At 39.3% G+C, this 23,972-nt stretch overlaps 1 long non-coding RNA gene across 1 annotated transcript in view; it reads right to left on the reverse strand.

Annotated features, from left to right (window-relative positions):
• LOC114626864 overlaps nucleotides 1-23,972 on the reverse strand; it is a 99,868-nt gene that overhangs the window by 44,083 nt on the left and 31,813 nt on the right. Inside the window, exon 2 of the long non-coding RNA XR_003712305.1 lies at nucleotides 12,718-12,781. This is a non-coding gene — a long non-coding RNA (uncharacterized LOC114626864). The remainder of the gene's footprint in view (nucleotides 1-12,717; nucleotides 12,782-23,972) is intronic.

Genomic DNA, 23,972 nt, shown 5'->3' on the forward strand with positions numbered 1-23,972 from the left:
AAAAAAAAAAAAAAAAAACAAAGTCCGTTGCAGTATTGATAAAGTACAGTGAGGCATGATAAAGAGACCCCAGAGTCTGCCTGAAGTCTCGCAAGCTCAGAATAAAAAATGCCAGCATAATTAGCAAAATTTGCTTTAATGGCTGTCTACAAAGAGACAATAATCCATCTATGCAGAGACATTTCAAATTAGAATGTCAAAGCAGTAACGAACCATGGGTAAGGTCTAAGTACACATAACCTTGAGAATGGCCTTGTTCCTTTCCCAGCTGTAAATCTACAATTTTCTGGAAATCTCACAAACAAGACAATATAACTCGATTACAATAAAAACATAGCTGACTTCCTTGTACAAAGTTGGTGACCTATTGTTCTGCCCCACCAGCCTGTAGTCCTCTCAGCCAGCGCATCTCAGGAACCACACTACAATCTCACTTACAATAAAGGGGAAAGGGAGAGGGTCCCTTAGGAACTCTTTGAGGAATTTTAGAATCCACAAAATCTTGCATATGAATATTGAAAAGCTCACATGCACACTTAAGATGTGTCCTATTTTTCCCTAAACACCTTTCTTTCTACTAACTCTCATGCTTAAATCTACCTAAAGCTGTTCCTTAGTAATTCCAGCCTCACTTCTCCAAGTTCTTCCACGGTGCAGTCCCGAATTCAGCTTCACAACTAAGTAGAGGTCTCCAAGAGAACTCGGGGAGCGACAGGTAGCAGCGTAAAGCTGTCTGTATCTCCCGATCCCACCATTCCTGATATGGAAAATAGAATGTACAGCCAAGGGCATTTATGGAAACTAGAAGCACATGTATAGGAAACAGTACCCATGTTCCAATCAATGTTAAGCAAATATCCAAACACATTACCTGGACTAGAGTTGATGCTTAGGGAAGGAAAGCAAAGGTAAGAGAGTGAGTGAGAAAAAGGACAAAAGACGCTTAGGCGCCAGCAGTGCAAGGCAACCTAAAGTCCCAGGTACCCCTAATGTCCCAGGTACCCCTAAAATCTGAGAAACAGAAAGCAGAAGTCCACTTAAACTAAACTAAGACAAGATAATGGAGTCATAAAAGCAGCAAGAAAAATTAATATTATATTTACTTTAAAAGGAATCAAAGTGATGTAATACTAAATAATGAAAATGTCACTGAAAAACAAGTAAAAAAAAGTTAGTGAATCTTAATATCAAGAAGAATGATCACTGAAACTTAAAGTCAATAATGGAAAGGGTATGACCAAAGTGAGAACAGGATTGCTTTATTATTATTATTATTATTATTATTATTATTATTATTATTTATTACTATTATTATTACAAGTAAATGGGCCTGTTAGCATCATCCTGGCACCTAAAAAATCTAAACATAAAATATCAAACAAGAGACAAATACAGTTTGGAATAGATTCTAGTCCAACTCAATTTTTAATAATTTATCATATGAATATTTCACTGCATGCATGTCTGTGAACCAAACGCATGCCTGGTGCCTGTGGATACCAGAGAGCTTGTCAAGAGCCCGGGGAATTGGAGCTACAGTTAAAGCCGCACACGGGTGCTAGGAATCGAACCTGGATACTCTGAAAAAAGAGACAGTGCTCTTAAGCACTGAGCATCTCTCCAGCTCCCCGACTCAATGAGAAGGTGATGGGATCAACGACAGGGTCTCCCAAAGGAGTTCTTGGCTAGCCCAGAACTCACAGTTCTTCTGCCTCCTGGACGCTAGAATTAAAGATGTATGTATGCTACCATGTCACCCCCCATCTCAAATGTTAATTTCTGGACTTTCTGCTTTTGTTATATTGTATGTACACATTCAAATCTCCATCAATTTATCTCGAAAAAATAGGATGATGAACAATCCAGGAAGACACCAGACACCAACCTCTGTTCTCTCAACAGCTGGAGTTATTTAAAAAAAAAATCATTGTAACTTACAAATACTACTTATAAAGAAACCTATAAAAGGTAGGCTCTCCAACAAGAGATATATGTGATATAATTTAGTCTCCCTAAACTTCCACTGATTAGCCTTAAAAGGTGTAGATATAGAACATCACATACTTAATAATCTAGTATCAACTGTGAACGCAAATAAAATATTTATCCACATACACACATGTACACAGCTCTAAAAATTAAAATTATTGGTGGAATCAATTTAATAAGACCTCTTTTTTTAAAAAAATCCTGTAATCTCTGGGTATGGAAGTGTACTCTTTAATCCCAGCACTCAGGAGGCAGTGGCAGGCAGATCTCTCTCTGAGTTCCAGCCAGCCAGAGCAACATAGTGGAAAAACTATCTCAAAATAAAGAAGCAACTCAATTAATTAATTTGTAAAATCCCAAGAAGAAAATGTAGATGCTAGTGAGACGGGTCAGTAGGTAAAGATGCTTGCTACCAGAGCTGATAAAGACCTGAGTTCATCCCTGGAACACACAGTGGAAGGAAAGAACTGACTCTCAAGTTGTCCTCTGATTTCAACACATACACAGATACACATACACTGAATAGATGGATGTAAAAAGGACTTAATAAAAAATTTAGGTCATAAATAAATCATAGTAGATTTCAGAGAAAAACATAAAAAATTTATCTCTTAAGAAAATTGACACTAAGGGGCTGGAGAGACGGCTCAGTGGTTTAAACACACTGGCTGCTCTTTCAGAGGACCTGAGTTCAACTCCCAGCAACCACATGGCAGCTCGAAGCTGTCTGTAACTCCAGTTCTGGTGGATCTGACACCCTTACATGGACATACATACAAGCAAAACACCAATATGCATAAAATAAAAATAAACAATAAAATCACTTTAAAAAAAAGAAAAATATTAACACTTACTGTAAATTAAACTACGTTAAAACACACATTTTACGCTTTAAAACCCCTCTAGACCTCAAAACTAATGCTGTTTTGAAAAGTAAACTATCTGCAAAGATCACTGTGTGTTACAGAAAGAGCTCAACTTATGATGGGCAGATAATAAGTTTTTAAATTTTACAGTGGTGTAATGATGCATATTCTATAGCCAGCTTGGCATGACATTCTCTCATACTGGGCAGAGGCAGTGACCGCAGCCACTCCAGCCAGGGTCTTACAATGGTTCCTTCGCCATATTCTCATTAATGCTTTCCTTTCACGCATGAGCACCCGTCTGCATGTGTGAGACAGTCAGCAGTGTTATGAAATAATGTTTGTGTTATATGATTTTGCCCAACTGTAAACCGATGAGCATTCTGAACGTATTTTAGATTCTTCATGCATTCTAGATATTGATTCTTTATTAAATCTATGGTTTGTAAACATTCCTCCTACATTTTAGCATGCCTTTTTACTCTGTTGGTCATTTCGTTTGAAGTAAAGGATTTTAATTTTAATGAAGCCCAACTTACCCTTATTTCTTGTACTGCCAATGTTTTTGAGATTATAAAATAACCGCCAAGCCTGATGACATGAGGCTTTTCATCTGTAGTTTCTTCTAAAACTTTCCTGTTGACTCTTACATCCTGGTCTTGAAGCTGTGCTGGGCTATTTTTTATACACAACATAAGGGGAAAGTTCCAACTTCAATTTTTATGTTTAGCTGTCCAGTTTTCTCAACACCATTTGTTGAAAACACGAACAACTAAGCCTGACTTTCCCCAGGAAAGGTCTTGCTATACAAAAGTCACTTGGCATATAAAAAGGTTTACTTGTGGGTTTTTGTTCTAGTCCACCGCTCCATACATTTATTTTTATGCCAGTACCACACAGTTTGGATTATTATAGCTTTGTTGTAGTTTTAAAAAATTTATTGTGCATATGTGTGGAATTGTGTGTAAGTGCAGCCGTGTATGTGTGTGTCATGTGCACATATGGAAGTTGAGAACAGATCACTCTTCGGAGTCAGCTCTCTCCACTTTACTGATGTAGGGTCTCTCATTTCTGCCACCCTGCACATTCCAGGTTGTCTGACCTGATAGCTTCCAGGCAAGTCTATGCCTACCTCCCATCTCTCTACAGGAAAGCTGGGATTAGAGATATGTACCACAGCATCTAGCATTTTTAAATGGACGTTAAAGGATACCTTAGTTCGGGTCACTACTGCTGTGGTAAAACATCATGACCAAAGCAACTTGGGAAGGAAAGAGTTTGTTTTGCTTATGATTCGACATCACTGATCATCGTCAGAGGTAGTCAGGCAGGAAAGAGGTTAGGAACAAAGAGGGTAGGAACCTGGAGGCAGGAGCTGACGCAGAGGCCATGGAGGTGTGTTGCTTCCTGGCTTGCTCCTTATGGTCTGTTCAGCTTGCTTTCTTATAGAACCCAGGACCATCATTGGAGGGTGGCCCCATCCACAATGGGATGGACTATCCTCCATCAATCACTAATTAAGAAAATGTCCTATGGTCTTGCCTACAGTCCAGTCTTCTAGAAGCCTTCTCTCAAGTGAGGCTCCCTTCTCTCTGATGACTCTAGCTTGTGCTAACGTGACATAAAACTCACAGCACAGGGCACAGAACTCAGATTCGCAGGCCTGCATAGGAAGCACTGTACCCACTTAGTCACCCAGCTCACACAGCCTTAAGTTTTAAAATAATTAGAAAGTATAAGATTTATCCTTAGTTGTTTTCATGAGATTATATTTCAGAACCCTTTGAGATTCCATGCTGTTAAGATGAATTTTTGTTTCAGGAAAAAGTTCACAGGGATTTTGATAGGTATTATACTGGTTCTATAAATTATTTTGTATTGTATCAATGCCTTCAGGTCCATGAATAGGTAATATGTCTCCATTAAATAAACAGAAGACATAAATGATGTCTATAACTTCTTTTGACAATACTTGGTGATTTTCAGTGTCTAAAATTTTTCACCTCATTAGTAAAATTTACTAATTATTTTTTTATTTCTCATATGGTCACATTGCTAGTGTATAAAAATACATCATTCTGTGGGCTAATACAGTACCCAACAAACTGCTAAATTCGTGAGTTCTAACAATGTTTTTGCATAATCTTAGAATTTTCTATCTATAATAATGTTAAGTCCTCTGCAAATAGATAATTTTACTTTTTTCCTCTCCCGCTTGGATCAATTTTCTTTACTTTTTGTGATCCCTCTGGTTAGGATTCATAATACAGTGTCCTTGCTTTGTCCATGATATCAAAGGAAAAGCTTACAGCATAAGGTTGGCTGTGAGTACTTCACAAATGGACTTTATTAGGTGAAATCATTTTCTATTTTTAGTGTGATAACTTTTTTATCATAAAGGAGCATTAAATCTTGACAAAGTTTTTCGATTAACTGAGAAGATTATGTGACTTTGGTCATTCATTAGGCAACTGGACAGCTTCTTACCGTGCATATCACACAAAGAGAAAGTTATTTAGTGCCCTCATTTTGCAGGGAGCTCCTCTTAATTTTTCAAACAAAAAAATTAAAGCAGAATTTAATGACATAAATTTGAGCTTCAAGAAAGGATTTTTAAAAGAGGATATTGAATGGATAACAACTTCTAAAAGAAGCATATTTCAAAACTTGAGAATCATATCAAGTAAAATCTATTAAAATGGATCAAAGCAAACCAGCACATTTGATATCACTGAGGTGTGCCAGAACTGATAGACCAGTACTGTATTATTCATTTGAATACATTTTAAAAGCCTGTTTGTCTACGTTGATAATGGCACACATCATGATTGAGACATAATATTTCAAAGGAAATCATGAGGCTGGGACGGTGAGTCAGGAAGAAAGAGTGCTTGCTCTGCAACCCTGAGAACCTGAGCTCAAACCCCAAGCACTCAGGTACAAAGTTGGGCATAGCTATGCACACCTGTACACCTACCATATTAGGGAGCAAAGACAGAAGACCCAGAGAACTTGCTAGCCAATCAGCCAGCCCAACAAAATCTCAGCAAGACCTGACTCATGGTGATACAGTAAAACTGACAGAGGATGACACCCACCATCCTGCTCTAGTCTCCACGTGAGTGCTCACGGACACAAGCATATACATGATTACATGCATGCAACATACATACAGCGTGGGGGAGGGAGGGACAGGGAGAAGGGAGGGGGAGAGCTGTATTGAAGGAAATAACAGCTGGAAGAATGAAATGGCACAGAAACCAAATGACTTTCATTCAGAAATGCTTTCTCTTTTCCATAAAGTTAACTTAAGAAACACAAGGACTACACCATACACAGAAGCTCAGAGAATCACAATTCTATTTCGTGCAGTTGTCGCCTTCCTTCCTCACACTGATTAATATGTGAAACCTAAGCTCTAGATAGAGCAGAAGTTTCAATGGCATCCCCCATGAGAATACTCGCTGCTGTCTTGACTAGGAATGCAAGTTGGAGCTGCAGGAAACTGCCTGCCTTTGTTCTGGTGGCACATTTTAGCTTACTTTATAAACCTGGAATCATTTCTGTCCCACAGTCCTGAAGAAAGGTGTTTGTGAGGAGACGATTTCATTTTGCTGAGCTGACAGGGATAAGCCCTTGCGGAAAAGGCCAACTTGAGCAGGATGGAAGCAGCTGTGAGCAGTCAGTTTTCTTACCTGCTCAGTGCTTTTGTGACTACATTCTACTAGCTCTGACACTCACCCAGAAAACAGTGGATAGACTGAAGCAGTCATTTCTCAAGAGTTTGAGAACTATAAAGTTTTCTCTTCCTCCAAAATAACCCTACTAGGGACAGATTAACAAACAGAAAAAAAAAATGCTGAAGATACAAAAACATTAGTTGAATAAAACATTAATAGATTTTACTTTCCTGAAAAGAAAGAAAGGAATGAAGACACATGGAAATGAAAAGAACATACATAACTCCATACATAACGAACAGAAAATGCATTCATTCTTTGGCTACTTAAGAATCATTTACTAGATTCAGTATTATGGTAGATACTGTTTCAGATCCTAGGAATACAGCAGTAAGGCACACTGCTCCTTGTGCCCATGAGAGATAAATACAAAATAAATGACAGTCAGTGATTAGGTGCTAAGAAAAAACACAAGTCATGAAACAGAGCAGGTTGGGTGCACTAATTTCTTGTAAGCTGACAAGGAAATCTCATTAAAGAACAGACATTAAACAATGAGAAAGATTCAGCAAATCAGCAAGCTGAGGAAAAACTATTTCCTACAAGGGAGAGATAGTAGATGACTCTAAAGCTGGAATAAACTTTCTATTTTCACAGGACAGAAAAGAAAGCCAGCAGTGTTCAAGTCATATGAATTCTGGTGTTTTTAAGAACAGTAGCAACTAAGACCTCAAAGTACCACAACCATCTCAAAGTCATCACTTGGCGGAGGGGAGAACTAAAACTATGAGAAATGAGCCCCTGATGCAGAACTGCACACAGTAATGACCCCTGGGAAATTTTTAACAGAAAAGAGAGAACCACAGTTAAACGGTGATCTGAAGGCAGAGGTCTGTAGGTCAGAAAAGATCAGCGCGAGGGTCCTGTTCCGTTGGTCCTGCCATTCTCCCTAAAGGCACAGCACTCTAACTACGACCAGTGTCTAGAGACTGCCTGAACCAGGGAGCTCATGAGCTTCCAGTGCATCAGGATGAAAAGCAGACGGAGTGAACAGTCCTGTCTATTCCGTCGTAATTCTTCTCGACAACTACCTCTCAGGTACTGCAGAGGTTTTTCTTATTTAATGCAAACCAGAGATCTAGAAAAACACACTAACATAAATGTTTAGATAATGTAGAAAGATTTTCCATGTTTAACACCTTAAATTATGAAGTGAACTGAAATATTTCTCTCAGACAACTTGCCTCCAACTCAGGCTCCTCCTGCCTCAGCCGCCAGAGTGTTAGGATTGCAGGTATGAGCCTGTAATCCATCTGGACAAATTAAGAACACTATTCACCCATTTTCCTGATAGGACAGTGGTTCTCAACCTTCCTAATGCTACAACCATTTAATATAGTTCCTCATCTTGCAGTGACAGCCAACCGTAAAACTATTTTTCTTGGTACTTTACAATTGTAATTTTGCTATAGTTATTAATCATACTGTAAGTATCTGATATGCAGGACATCTAATAAGTGACCCCTGTGAAAAGATCATTTTAACACACACGCACACGCACGCACGCACACACACACACGCACACGTGCACAGGCTGAGAACCACTCTGCTAGAGCAAGCATATTTGGCTTATAGGTATATATAATAAAACAGCTCTATGCCTTAAAAATAAACTATACCTATTAAAAACATTAGCTTGGGGATTAATTAGAACAAAGTACAATGACATATATGTATGAAATGCCAGGGTACAACCCATTATTTTGTTATGCTGATTTTAAGACTTAATAAAAATTTAAAAGCAAAGAACTAGCTCACTTTACTTGAAAGACAACTGCATTTTACAGCACTGAAGGACTCCCAAATATACACTCTATGTTATATAATGTTAACAAGACATTTTAACCGTATTGTAATGTTAAGATTTCCAAGTTATGCTATCAAAGACATACATTTTCTGTAATACCATCTTGTTTAGACACTAACCGTTACTGAGAACAAGCAAAGCGGGAAACCGAAGATCAAAGCTTGCTAAGCTAAGGTACATGGCATTAGGTCTTCACCTGAGCCATATGTTTATAAAAATGCTGAAATGACTGGTATCATAAGTCTAGCATGTGGTAGGTAATTTCCCTCACGTTTCCCTCAAGAGGAAAATGAGACACCACCCACCACGCTAGACTCATTAGATGAAACAAAACAGGTGAAAATGAATAGAACCTGGGCTTTACCATCTGACAACCATGTACAACCGCAAGAGAAATGACGGTAAGCAGAAGATAAAAGGAAAAATAGTTCTACATTCTAACTTATAAGAACTGAACACAGAGAAGGAGCTAAGAGCCTGCTTCAGTTCTGAACGGGAGTCCTGGTTATACAGCACGTTCTCACGCACACACAAACTGGTCTTCACAGCACGACTGATGACTGACTCAGGAGGGCAGGAAGTCACCAATCTCAGTTTGCCGGACTGGAGTCATGACTAAACGTATGACACATCCCCCTCCCTCCTGAAACAGTGACTGAAAGCCTTTCTTACACATAACTGAGTACACAAAGAAATATGCTTTGGCAAGCAGCTGTTTATTCAATCAATAATAGTGTCACATTCCAGGATATAGTCCCATGATGGGTTTAGCAGAATCAATCAGCTTCTTGATACAAAAATGTTCATTATAAGAATAAATTACCAAGCTGGGTGGTAGTGGCGCATGCCTTTAATCCCAGCACTCTGGAAACAGAGGCAGGCAGATCTAGTCTTCAGAGTGAGTTTCAGGACAGCCAGGGCTATACAGAAAAACCTGTCTTGAAAAAACGCACACAGACACCCAAAACAGAGTAATTTTCCAAAGACAAGTTTTTTAAGAACATTCTCCAAACTGAAATTTAATTAATATTAGCTTAGGACAAGGTAGACAATCATTTTTATTGTGTTTATTCACAGATTTCATTCTTATAGTTGGGTACTGAGTTGCTGGGTATTTTATGATAATCAAAAAGTTTACCGTTTCCAGCATTAATGGCTCTTCTATTCGTATACTTTAATTTCCTTAATCAACTTTTTAAATTGCCCTTCCATTATTTCATACTTAGAATTTAAGCTAATTTTTCTGCAAATAGGTCAATCAGTTCCCATACTTAGTCAAGATGATTTACTTTCACACAATAATTATTTTATAAATACAGCATTATTAGGCAGCTGGGAAATTGATTAAAAGAAAATCTGGAAGCCAGCCAATTAAATAGTACAGCACTTAAGTCACATTTTATTAGATGTATCTAAATGTCACTAAGAACACAGATGTCTGCTTGGTATTTATGTGCAGGTAGAAGAGGGTGCCTCCCTGCAGAAGCAAGACTTGGGAAGAGGGGAAGGTAAGCAGCGGTCACAAGAGATGCTCCATGGGTGATGTGACAGATTTGAATGTCATCTCCAAGAAAAGATGACATACTGAAAAGTTCTGGGTACAAGTATGAAAACTACACCAACTTAAGGAAGCCTTCCTGGACATACAACAAAAAGACAGACAGACTGAAAAGACAAAAAGTTCAGAACAATGAAGCCTGGCAGGCCTACTGAAAGACTCTCAGCCCACTACTTCCTTTAGAGTACGGGAGTAGGAACTGGACTTTGATGGTCACATCTCAGTGAGCAGTACTGAGCATCAAAAGGAAGGGCTACCGAGTCTCACTCCCTGAGACTTCTCTCTATAATATGTAAATTATTTCTTGGTAAAGACGTGTTATGAACTAAACAATCATGCTTAGGACACTAGTGAGTTGGAGGAAAATATGAGAAAAGACTAGATTACAATGTTCTCTGAAAGAGTCTAAGATATTATGTAATCCAAAGACACTGAAGGATTCTGAAAATCACATGGGCATGCTGGCATTTATACTTTAGGGGAAAAAAAAATGTCATATTGTCAGTGACAAAAATGGCTTAGAGCAGCCAGACTCCAGGTAGAAAGACTAGACTAGAGATTTAGTGGTCTTCTTCAAAGGTTTTAAATGAAGGCGAAAAACATTTTTAGAGACCAGATTTCATGCATTAATCTGTCTAGCGTCAAGCTCTCAAGGTAGGGGACCTTAAACTTCTGGTCCTCCTGACTCCTACTTGTCTCCCAGGTGCTGGCATTACAGGCATGCACTGCCATGCCAGGTTAATGCTGTGCAGGGAACTAACCTAGGCTTTGTGAGCACTAGGTAAGGGCTCCACCAGCGGAGCCTGCCACCTGCACCCTGCCCTCAACCATTTTCTTAAAAGAAAATTTGGAAATGAAGAGAACTAGAGCCAAGACAGGTAAGAAGATAGACAAGACTTTAGTATTACCTTTAAAGTAGAATGCTGTCTACAGAAGCTTTCTGTAAAGGGGAAACTGTGTGTTTAAATTAGCGCACTAATGGATACACCTTATTACATAAGGCCAATAGCAGGAATTATAGAAGGTAATTGAGTTGAGGACTAGAGCGGTACGAAACCCTTTACTAACTGGCCTTTTGAAATCGTGATTGTCTTAATCTGACTTAACCAATAGAGGGTTTGTCTTTAAACATGTCAGATTAGGGTGTGATGGTGCACTCTTTCAATTCCAGCACTACAGAAGCGAGAAGCAGGTGGATGGACCTGTGTGAGCTCAGGCCATACTGGCCTACAAAGGAAGTTCCAGGTCAACCAGAGATATATAGTGAAACTGTCTATAAACCAATATATAAATACAAATTAAAAAATTAAAACCATCTATTACCTTTAATTATTTGTGTGTCATATCAGCAGCATATATTAGCTCCAATTTCAAGTAGAGAAAGCAATGAGAAAATACTCCATGCCAATCTCTGGGAATCCTTTATTCCTTTCTGCGGCCCTAAGCGGCATCCTTTAGTTATTCAGGGGTTTTCCAAATACTGAGCATAGCCTACAATAGCTCACAAGGGCTTTGGGAACAACAACTAAAAAGACAGTCTCCATTTATCAACCTCAAGACCATTCAGGTTTTTTTTCTTTTGAAAGATGGTCAATAAAACCTCTTTGGCAGGCCGGGCGGTGGTGGCGCACGCCTTTAATCCCAGCACTCGGGAGGCAGAGGCAGGCGGATTTCTGAGTTCGAGGCCAGCCTGGTCTACAGAGTGAGTTCCAGGACAGCCCGGGCTATACAGAGAAACCCTGTCTCGAAAAACCAAAAAAAAAAAAAAAAAACCTCTTTGGCAGAACCTCCCAAAACCCAAGGAATTCTTTTCCACACCCAGAGTCCTGACTCTCACCCCATGCCAGCATCTTACCTCCTCCACCACTGCAATCCTTTCGTACCATGACTGACTGACAGACATCGGATATATGACTGGCTGACCTTCCCTTACAGGTTTGTCCCTCAAGTACATTTCTCAGTTACCAGTGGGTTTGGGAGTCAGAAGAGAGTTGGACCTTGTTCTTGGGTATATTTAAGATAGAAGAGTTATCTACCATGGAGGCAGAGATCTTCAAGGTTTTTACTCGTGCCTTGTATATCCTTTGGACACCTTACTATCATGTGCAGTGGCCCCAAGCCACACTGAACAACTCTTGAGACGCCCCAGAATTTCTCTGGCCCTTGACCAGTCATCTTCCTCAGTTTGCCAGAGTTTAGATGAAGAATGTCAAGGGTGTTCCTCCCTGCCCTCCCATCTAGCCAAAAACATTTCCCAGAAGGTAAAACTGTTACTGAGACACGTCTGGCAGGCCCTAGGGGCAGATAGAGAAAGCCTTCCACTCACTGCTGCTGGCTATGGGAAGTTCCAGGCACTAGCCTGAAACAGCTGATATTTGGGGCTGTCACAGACAATATGGCTACCCCTGGGTCTTTATGCATGAAGATTATGTAAAGGATTTTAATATATATATATATATATATATATATATATGATCTACATTATTTTCCTCTTTCTGAAGTACTTTCTTAAAAAAAATAAAATGAAATGTTTATAGAAAAAAAAAATACTCCAAAGCATCTTAGCAGTGGAGTCAGTATATTCCCAAACTAACCCACAAACTATAAGTATTCAGATTGTGACATAGCATTACAAAAAAAGTCTCGCTTCCTATTGAAACACTTAGGGAAAGATATCACCGTCTTTAATTGTCAGAAACGACTCATTCTCATTACAAACTACATATAAAGTGCCAGATACATTCATAAATAACTCACCTTAGGTTTTCTAGGCAAACCACCAAGAAACTTCTAGAGCACAAGTCTTTGGTTGGACAGACACCTGAAAGGAAGAGGAAAAAAAAAAGACATGGTCAATAAAACTAGATCTGAGCTGGCATCTTACTTCCTCACAGAAGGAAACTTTAACTTGGTTATTTACTTCCTACTTCTTTTGTGATCACAATGTTCTTTAGAAGATTGAACCAAGTCCAAAATTAAGAACTCTTGGGTCTGGAGAGATGAGTCAGAGCATGTGCTGGCTAGCTTTATATCAACTTGATGCAATCCATATTCGCTTGGGAAGAGGGAACTTCTGATTGAGAAAATTTGGTCTGTAGGCCTGTGGTGTATTTTTATCACTGATAATTGACATGAGAGACCCCCACCAACTGTGAGTGGTGTGACACTAGCTGGTAGTCTTGGGAGCTGTAAGAAAGCAGGCTTGAGCAAGCTATGGGGAATTAGTAAGTCACTCTTCCGTGGCTTCTGCTCCAGCTCCTGCCTCCAGGTTCCTGTCCTGGATTCTCTCAGGGATGGATTTATAAGATATAAGCTTAAAAGGCGTAAAAGGTCCTTCTCTCAAAATAAAACAAGAAAAAAATGACAGACTTTCTATTGCTTTGGATTATTTATTGTTATGTTTTGGTTGTTTTGTGCTGGGAATTGAAAAGAGGGCCTCACACATGAAAAGCCAGCACTCTACCTCTGAGCTACATTCCCAACCTTGTTTGTTTGACCTTAATGATAATCCTCGGCATTAACACTGTGAGTGCACATGCGTGTGCATGCTGTATGGTTTAAGAAGTATGCTGTGTGCACTTACCAGCACGCTGCTTTTTCCCTTAAGGAAGGATCTCTCACAGAACTTGAAGCTCACAGGTAACTGGCCAGTTAGCTCCTGGGATGCGTCTGCTTTTTTGCCTGCATATTGGGGTTACAGGTATGTTTGTGGCCATGATCTGCTCTTTTAGGTGGATGCCAGGGATCTAAACTCGGTTTTTTGTGTTAGTGCAGCAAGCACTGTGTCTTCGTGTTTCTATTGCTATGATAAAACTGTATCAGCAATTACCTCTGTACTAACACTGCTGTGGCCATCATCTTCACAAAACAAACAAACACCACCAGAAACAATTTGAAAACTATAAAGCGTAAAAGTAAAACTTTTATTTTTACTTTTAATTTTTGTTATTTTTATTTATAAAATTTAAATTAAAAAGAACATAAAAGTCCTATAAATATGAAACACAATTCTATTTTATACTGGCAAAAAAAAAAATCAAATTCAAATGAGCTGGCATCATCTTTTGTCAGTTTTAAAACACTGACCATTTAGGTAGCTCCAGATCGTCTTAGGCTTCAAGACAAGATGACTTGATGGTTCAAGATGAACTCAGGTATCACGCTGCCAAGCCAGATACCTGAGTTCAGTCCCTGGGACCACCACAGAGGAAGGAGAGAACTGACTCCCGTAAGTTGTCCTTGATTACACATATCCACGATGGCATGTTTGAGCTCCCTACCATAAATAAATACACATTTAAAAAAAAAAAAACTTTTTTTAGCTCACAGTAAGACTGTACTTCAAGACCTTCTTTCAAGTTGGGTATGCCTATGTTCCTACTAAATGGTACAGATATGATGTATCTGTAGGTATAAACTTCAAGCCACGATACAACTGGAAGAGCAACACATTTCCACAGAGATTATAGATGCAACTGACAGTATACATGAAATCTGTGGAGATGACAGTTACACAAATGACTCAAAAAAAAGAAAAAAGAAAAAAGAAAAAAAAAGTAGGCTATCCTGTTGATATAAATAAGTAGGTACAAAAAATAAACAATAAAATTTGTTGTAATAAGTAAGCCACAGAGACTTGGGGGAATTTAAAAGCTGTTCTAACTGCTATGAAACTAAATAATATACCATAATATATATTAGAATAATACATATAAAGGCTATCTTTGGGTACTGTTCTTGATCATATAAAGTAGTAAAAATCCTTCTGGAAAGCAATTTGTAATAGTCAACAAGAAACTTAAAAAGTTCAAGTCCTGAGGCTAAGAAGCTAGCTAGTGGGTTCTGCACTTGCTGCTCTGCAGGCACGAGGCCCCAAGTTAGAATCCCCAGCACCCACATAAGGCTGACAAGGTTCCATGTGCCCACAACCCCAGCATACAAGGGCAGAAACAGGCAAATTGAGAGCTCACTACCTCAGGGTAATAAGGGGGTGGGGGCACCCGATCTCCTGTCCTGGCCTCCCCATGCATGTGCACGGGCACATACACCTGCATACTCATATGCATTCACTATGCATACAGACGACACACACTCTAAATCCAATCCTTTAAACCAGTAACTTCTCTTCCAGCTTTCCTTTTAAGTGAGCAGCAGGGTGGAAGATGGGAAAAGGAATGGGTAAGGAGAAGAATTAATCAATAGTGAGGGTGTATAAAAAAGTCCTATGATGACCTACCACTCCATAAGCTAATTTAAAAATATAATTAAAAAGAAAATGGAAGTATCCCGCATGGACAGATAACGTTGCTTCCAGAAGCTGTAGGTTATTAGACAGAAATCCCTGGGTACGGAAACTTTGCTGAATTGTTGGTCAGGGAGGTTCATGAGGGTTCCAAAACAATACAGGCTCTTGCTTCTCCACCGGAAACAGACGATAAGGCCCTACTGATGAAGACACCAGGACACCACACAGTTCTTTTGCAAGACAGAGAAATTAAGCTGGAACCAAGCTGGAACCCTCCTCCCTGCTGGCTAGCTTTCAGGATACTAGTGGGCTGCTGGGGGAGAAAAGTCATCAAGTCTTACCCAGCCGTGAACTTTGCATGCTACAATACCAACCTGTCAGACAAGATGTACCCACTGGTACAAGAGATATGACTGTCATCAACTTTCTGATTGGGTCTCAGGCCCACTCTGTGGGGAGGAAATCATATCTGACATTAAATATGGTCGAAAGCCCATAGCTGGGAAGGTCATGGGCCCTACGAGGAGCCAACGACCCATGTTTGGCTAAGTAACATTTATCAAGCTTCCCTCTACATATTTATGTTTATACACACAGGGGAGTGCTGAGCTCGGCCTTGGCCGGAAAAACTATTTTGCACTGGGCAGTAGCGAATACAAAGACTCAAAGTGGTAAAGATATGTGACTGTTGAATGGTCAGCCCTTAACAGGACATCTCTGGGCTTAGACACATCCCAGAAGTGGGGACAGAAAGAACAGAAGAGATGGAGGCCGAGGGGCAGGGGAGAAGTTGCTGGGAAACCATCTTCTGGACTTGACATGGCTAAAATATGCTAAAGCTAAACACTCAAGACAGGTGGAGGTAGTGAAGAGTCAAGTGGATCTCTCCAAGTTCAAGGCCAGCCTGATCTACAGAGAGTTCCAGGACAGCCATGACTACCCAGAGAAACCCTGTCTTGAAAAGCAAAACAAGAATCTAAAAATTCCAGATACAAAACATCCAAGAAATCTGGGACAGTATGAAAAGAACAAATCTAAATAATAAGAATAGAGGAAGGAGAAAAAACCCAGGTCAAAGGCACAGAAAATATTTTAACAAAAGAAGCAGGTGGTTCTTAAGCTACATAAAGTATAACAGAACACCAAAAAAGGGCCAGAAAAGAAATTCTCCATGTCAAATAATACTCAAAACACCGTTATGTACAGAACAAAGATAGATAGTAAAAGCGACAAAGAAAGAAGACCAAGTAACATGTAAAAGCAGACCCATATAATAGCGCCTGACTTTTCAGTGGAGTCTCTAAAAGCCAGAATGGAGAGCATCAGAAGTCCTCTTTCCCAGCCTACCCATAAACCAGTAAAAACACTGTGCAAAGTATGGGTGGGATCACCCCAGACCTCAATTTTGAGTATATTAAAAACAAAGGCACATTTCCTAGACACTGAATTGTATGCAAACTAGCAAATATAATCATTTGAAAATAACAGTAGGTAAGTTGGTACTTTCAATGAAAATGGCCTCCATAGATTCATAGGGGGCAGTACTATTAAGAGGTGTGGCTTTGCTGGAGTAGGTGTGGCCTTGTTGTAAGAAGTGTGTCACTGAGGGTGCCCTTTGAGGTTTCAAATGCTAAAGCCAGACCCACTGTCTGTCTGTTGATATCTCTCTTTCTTTCTCTCCTTCCTTTCTTTCTTTCTTTTCTTCTTTCTTTCTTTCTTTCTTCCTTTCTGTCTCCCCCCCCCTCTCACTCTCTCCCTGCTGCCTGCTAATACAGATGCAGAACTCTCAGCTACCTCTCCAGCAACGTGTGTCACCATGCTTCCCACCATAACAACAATGGATTCAACTTCTGAACTGTAAGCCAACTCCTATGAAATGCTTTCCTTTATAAGAGTTGCTGTGGTTATGGTGCCTCTTCCCAGCAAAAGAAACCCTGACTAAGCTTGATAATATAACAGGTTCTAGGTTGAAAATCTTGAAGACATTCCTCATCAGTGGGCTTTGGTTTTGCTGGTTCTACCTTAAGAGACATCCTCCATCATCCTCACCATCATCATCATCATGACAATGACACTGATCACAGCATCTTGCGGTTCTTCCAACAATACTTTTTCTTCAATTGACAGCACTTGTTTCAAAATGACAAGTCCTTGCATCTGCAGCAGCATCTGCCTGGCCATCTAAGTGAGAACTCTGTTCCCTTCCTGATCCCTTAGCCACACTGACTCTTACACTTGCTTGTGCTGCTGGAGTCTTCCAGCAACAGCACTTGAACCTGCACACACGCCTGCAGACGTTTAGGCTATGGCGGCTGGCATGGGTCCAAAATAAACACTTTTTTAACGTTCTCAAAACCCTTAGATTTACTATGCAAATTACCAGTACTCAAGGTAGTTGAATCACTTCTGCTTGAGTTCTGTTATTAACATGAAAATGCAATGCACCTGCAAAATCAAACAAACCCTGTGTGCTTAAGGTTGAACTATTCTTTTATAACATTAAGCACATTAAAAGAGCTAAGACTTTTCACATGCTGAATGCTTTGGTTTCCTTTTCACTGACTAAATTTATTTTACAAATAGTAACAACTGATACTCCATTCAATCTAATCTAATTCAATGCGATCTAAATATGTGTCTAATAATATTAGGATATGATACACATGTCATTGGAATTTACTAATTAGACTATTGGCAGATAAATGATAAGTAATGTTGATGAACAAAAATGAAGCTATCAGAAAACCTAAAACCAGTCCTATTCAAAATCATCATTAGGAACTCAAATCTTTACTGTCACTTTTAACACCAAACATAAACACACACCAAGACAACCATTTTTACTACATAGTTTCAAGAGAAAACTCCTAATTAGATACTTAGAAAAAAATCACTTGCAGCTGGGCTTAGTAGTGTATGCCTTTAATTCCAGCACTCAGAGGCAAAGGCAGGTGGACCTCTGGGAATTCCAGGCCAGCCTGGTCTACATAGTGAGTTCCAGGAGAGTCAGGACCACACAGAGAAACATTGTCTCAAAATAAAACAAACAAGCCAAAAAAAGAATGAAAGGAAGGAAGAAGAAGGAGAGGAAGGAAGGAAGGAAGGAAGGAAGGAAGGAAGGAAGGAAGGAAGGAAGGAAGGGAGGGAGGGAGGAAGGAAGGAAGGAAGGAAGGAGAGAGAATATCACTTGCTCACCTTTGTATTCCACACAAATTCTCTAGCATAGAAAAAAAATGCTTTCAGATGTCTCAGTAAGCTAAGTAGTCAATGTCTTATAGGATTATCCTTGCTGTGATGAAACACATTGACTAAAGCATGCTGGGGAGGAAATGGTTTATTTGGCTTTATCTTCCACATCACTGTTCATCAATGAAAGAAGTCAGGACAGGAACTGAAACAGGACAAGAACCTGGAAGCAGGAGCGGATGAAGAGGCTATGGAGGGGTGCTGCTTACTAGCATACTCCTCATGGCTTGCTCAGCCTGCTTTCTTAGAGAACCCAGGGATGGTACCATCCACAATGGGGTGGGTTCTTCTACATCATTCACTAAGTTAAGAAAAGGCCCCAGAACAGCGGATTTTTTTTGGTTTGTTTTGTTTTGTTTTTTTTTCAATCTGTGGGTCACTACTCCTTTGGAGGAAAAATCCTTTCCACAGGGGTCACCTAGGACCATCAAAAACAATAGATATTTACATTGCAATTTATAACATTAGAAAAATTACAGTTACAAAGTAGCAATGAAACTAATTTTATAATAGAGGGCCACCACAACAAGGAGGAACTGTCTGAAAAGCTCACAGTATTAGGATGACTGAGAACCACTGCTCTACAGGCTCACCTACAGCCTGATCTCATGGAGGGCTTTTCTCAGTTGAGGTTACCTCCTCTCCAATGACTCACTCTACTTTGTGTCAAGTTGGTGTATAACTAGAATAGAGTTATAGAGAAAACATTTTCTCTTCCATGACATTACTGCTGTGGTTCTCAACCTGTAGGTCATGACCTCAATGGGGGTGGTGAAGCAACCTTTTCATGTGGGTCCCCATATCAGATATCCTACATGCCAAATGTTTATATCACAATTCATAACAGCAGCAAAATTAAAATTACAAAGTAGCAACAAACATAATTTTATGGTTGGAGTCACCACAAACATGAGGAAGGTTGAGCACCACCACTTTACTGTATTTCAAGGGCCTGAGTCATTCTGGCATTAAAGCCTGAACCTACACAACTACAGATGTCTGACATTTTCCAAGAGTTCTCTGAAATAAAAGAGATGTGCAGAGATGTGTTCCCAATCCCTGAAGTAGAAGACGATGCAGTTCAGTGTTTTGCTGTTGCTGTCTGCTATATTTAGATGGCTTTGAATTAAATTATACAGCATATACAAATACAATCTTGAAGGGGTCCACATAATTGCTTCTGACAATCTGGAAACAAAAGCTTCTATTCACAGGAAAGATGACAGGCAACTGGAATCTGACAGGCTAGTTATTTACTGCATTTTCTGCACATTTGAATTTGTAGGGCTCCACAGCCATTAAGCAAAATTAGCTTCATGATGTCAGCCAAAAAGCCTCACAGGCAACAGTTTGATGTCATTAAAAAACTAGCATCCTCAATCTGTTTGCTCATTAGAAGCCTCTTGGTAAACCAAAGAGATTTTAATTGCAATCTTGCTCTATCGATGCTTAGTACAGCCCTGAACACTAACGAATGCCTATAGTCCCTCCTTTTCCTAGATAAAGAGAAACTTCTACATCAAACACTCCAGTAGTTCTCTAACCAAAAGAAAGCAATTTCTTTTTCTTTTCTTTTTTTTTTTAAAGATTTATTTATTTTATGTATGTGAGTACACTGTCAATCTCTTCAGACATACCAGAAGAGGGCATCAGATCCTGTTACAGATGGTTGTGAGCCACCATGTGGTTGCTGGGAATTGAACTCAAAACCTCCAGAAGAGCAGTCAGTACTCTTAACTGCTGAGCCATCTCTCCAGCCCAGGAAACAATTTCAAAAGTACTAATGTAGTGTCATTTATCCAACTTAAAAACCAAATGTCCAAAAGTGTTTTGACCTTTGTGATGGTCTGAATGAGAATAGACCCCTAGACTGATATATTTGAATGTTTGGTTCTCAGTCTCAGTGGACTGTTTAGGATGGAGTGTGGCCTTGTTGGAGGAAGTGTGTCACTCAGGTGGGCTCCAAAGCTTCAAACACCCACACCATTCCCAATCTCCCTCTCTTTCTGCCATGGGCTTGTGGGTCAAATGTACAGTCTCAGCTACTGCTCCAACACTATGCCTGCCTGCCTGCTGCCTGCTGCCTGCTGCCATGCTTCCCGCCATGAAGATCACAAAATAAGCTTCTGAAATTGTAACGTGTTCCAATCAAATGCTTCCTTTTATAAGCTGCCTTATTCATGGTGTCTTTTCAAAACACAACAATAACAAAGATAATCTACTGTTCCTGTCATCTCTGAATTCACTGTACATCTTCATGTTCTTAGGCCTTTACCTTTCTACCTTCAACTCCAATTCCTTTAGTATCTCCTCAAACATATTTGGCAAAATTTTACTCATAACAGAAGTCTCACTGGTCACTATCCCTCCAAAAGAGTTCTCGTAATTCTTGCCCCATATAGCTATCTGACTTTCGTTTATCAATAACATTAATGTTTTCAATTCTAGCAATTTGGAGGCAGAGGCAGATGGATCTCTTGGAGTTAAAGGACAACTTGGTGTTCACAAGTTCCAGATCAGACAGGGGATAAACAGTGAGACCCTATCTAAATAGATAGACAGACAGACAGACAGACAGATAGATAGATAGAAAGATACTGACCCTTCTCTGTAACATTTTCATACATGCAACATATTTTGATCATGTTCACATCCCTCATTACCCTTTTTTGCCTGCACTCTCCCCCTTGTTCATTTCCTTTACCCTAGTCTCCTTTCTACTCGAATGCAAAATAAAATAAAATAAAATAAAATAAAATAAAATAAAATAAACCAACCTAGATTCTTTATGAGAAAAATGTGCAGTATGTGCTTTTCTGAAGCTGTCTTATCTCATATAAAATGATCAAGTTTCACTCATTTTAATACAAACAAGATTCCAAGCTTTGTCTGCCCTGCGTACATTTTACATACAGCCCTCCATTAAGTACTTCACAAACTAGTTGTAATTGTCTCTTAATAGAAGGCACACTCTCTGTTGACAGTATCTGAACACCTCGTGACAAAGCTAGCACTGAGGCCACGGCACATCTCAAAGCCCAAAGTACCTAAATATTTGGTAATGTAGTCTTGTCCAGTCACTGCCTCATGTCCCACCAGCTTGGAGGTACCTGCTGGAAGCATGATCTACCACCACAACAACGCAGGAAGCAAACAGGAAAGCTGGACCGAGCATAAAGATTGGAAAGCTTTGGCTTCCTCAGAACCATGATCTAGTGCTAGGGACATCTTGGCTAGGTGGTGCCTCTGTTGTACTAAGTGCTAAGTACTCTAAATTATACTCTTGTACTTTATGTCCAAAGCAAAGGGGACTGCCCTTTTCATAGTCTACTATAAGAGACTTTTAGTTCTTTGCCATGATAAATGAGGGCATATCAGACCTACCAATGACTCAAGGACCGTTGGACTCCTGTCAAAGTTATGTAGACACTAGTCAAATTTGCAAGAAAACTGCAAAAACTACAGCAGAAAATGGCCGTATCTACTTGTTTTCTATGCTGTCTTTAGCTTCAGGTAAAGTAAGTTCTTAGTTTGATAACAGGGACAAAAATCTTCGATATGCTACTTTATAGAGTATATAACTCTAATTTTTTGTTTTTAAGCAAAGTTTAATTTTATTTTTCTTTTTAAGTTTTTCGAGACAGGGTTTCTCTGTGTAGTCCTGGCTGTCCTGGAACTTACTCTGTAGACCAGGCTGGCCTCGAACTCAGAGATCCACTAGTCTCTGCCTGCTGCGAGCTAGGATTAAGGGCGCGCGACACCACTGCTCAGACTTTAAATATTCTTTTAACCATCCACAGTGATCACAGGATTCTCATCAGTGTCTCAGTCAAGAAGCCAAGTATCACTAAAGAAGAACATAAGTGATTAATTCAGGAGAAGGAAAAGGTAATAATGAGAAGAGTCAATTAATTATAAACAGCATGTCTAATTACAGATTTTGCTAGGGGCTCCAAATACTTTTAATTAGTTTTACCTGGGATATTAATTATAAAATAGAACACCGCAAGAGAATTTTCTAATCACAGAAATTTACTGAGTATATAAAAATCAGAATCTAAGTTATCTTTGTAATTTAATAATTAAATGTTCAATAATATAGGATAATTACTTTCAAGTCATTGATTAAATATGTATTACAATACATTCAAGTTAGGACAGTACTAAAGAAACAACAGAATCACTTAAAAAGCCATAAGGGAACAAGTGTGCACCTGAAACATGAATAAATATGGAGCTTTAGTAAGAATTTTGTATTGTTCTTTTTTTGTTCTTTATTTTGTTTTGTTTTTTTGTTGTTGTTTTGTTGGGTTTTTGTTTGTTTGTTTGTTTGTTTGTTTTTTGAGACAGGATCTCTCTATGTAGCCCTGGCTGTCCTGGAACTCACTATGTAGACCCGATTGCCCTCAAAGTCACAGAGATCCACTTGCCTCTGCCTCTGGAGTGCTGGGACCTATGTGTATGTCATCACACCAAGTCAATAACAAGAATTTTATTTAAAAAATAGCAATATAACAGCATTTTTAAGCTATGTACTTTCCAGGAGGGAAATAATCTTTCAGGCATACCGTATGTAATTCCAGAGATCCGTAAGACTGAAGTGTTGTTCATTAACTTTAAATTAATGTGTATATCCACCTATGTGATTTTATGTGCTGTCCATTAACTTTAAATTAATGTGTATATCCACCTACGTGACTTTATGTACATCATGTACATGCAGATGCCTGCAGAGGCCAGAGGGTGTCAGATCCCCGGGAACTGAGTTCCAGGCAATTAGGAACATTTGATATAGATGCTGGGAACCAAGCCTGTGTTCTCTGTAAGAACAACAAGCATTTTTAAACACTGAGCCATCTCCCCAGACCCACTAAAGACCTTTGGAAAAAGTCATATAAAAGTCTATTATGCAGAAGATTTATATATATACATATACATATGTATATATATATATATATATATATATATACACACATATATATATATGTATATATATATATATATACATACATACATATTTAAAGAATTTAGGTGGCGTTACTCTCTATTTGAACAGGACAGTAATGCCCACCATATGCTAACAAAAAGCTCAATGTCAGGAATGACTACTTCTGAGCTGTTGGCCAGTGAGGTCGCATAGACATCCCCAAAACACTACAGACAATTGCTCTTGCTCATGTTCTAGAACTTGATGATAGGACCCTTCTGCTGGAAACACCTTATGCTTGAGTCACAGGACATGGAGAAATCAAGCCGCTACTAACCTGGAAGTGCCATCCTTACTAGCTAGCATTTATAGCATGTGAAGTACTAGATATGCTAGAGAGGGAAAGTACTCATCAAATATGACCTCTGGGACCTACAATCAATAGCCGACTGGGCAGATGTATGCCCACGGGTGCAACAGTGACACTAACGTAACAGGAGTAACCAACTACTTTCTAGCTGGATTTCAGGCCCACTCTATAACATGGCTCCTTTATCAGAGCTCTTAAAAACACAAAGATTATTTTCTTCAATG

The sequence above is a fragment of the Grammomys surdaster genome, unplaced genomic scaffold (genome assembly GCF_004785775.1).
Source record: "Grammomys surdaster isolate TR1022 unplaced genomic scaffold, NIH_TR_1.0 241, whole genome shotgun sequence".
Classification (NCBI taxonomy): domain Eukaryota; kingdom Metazoa; phylum Chordata; class Mammalia; order Rodentia; family Muridae; genus Grammomys; species Grammomys surdaster.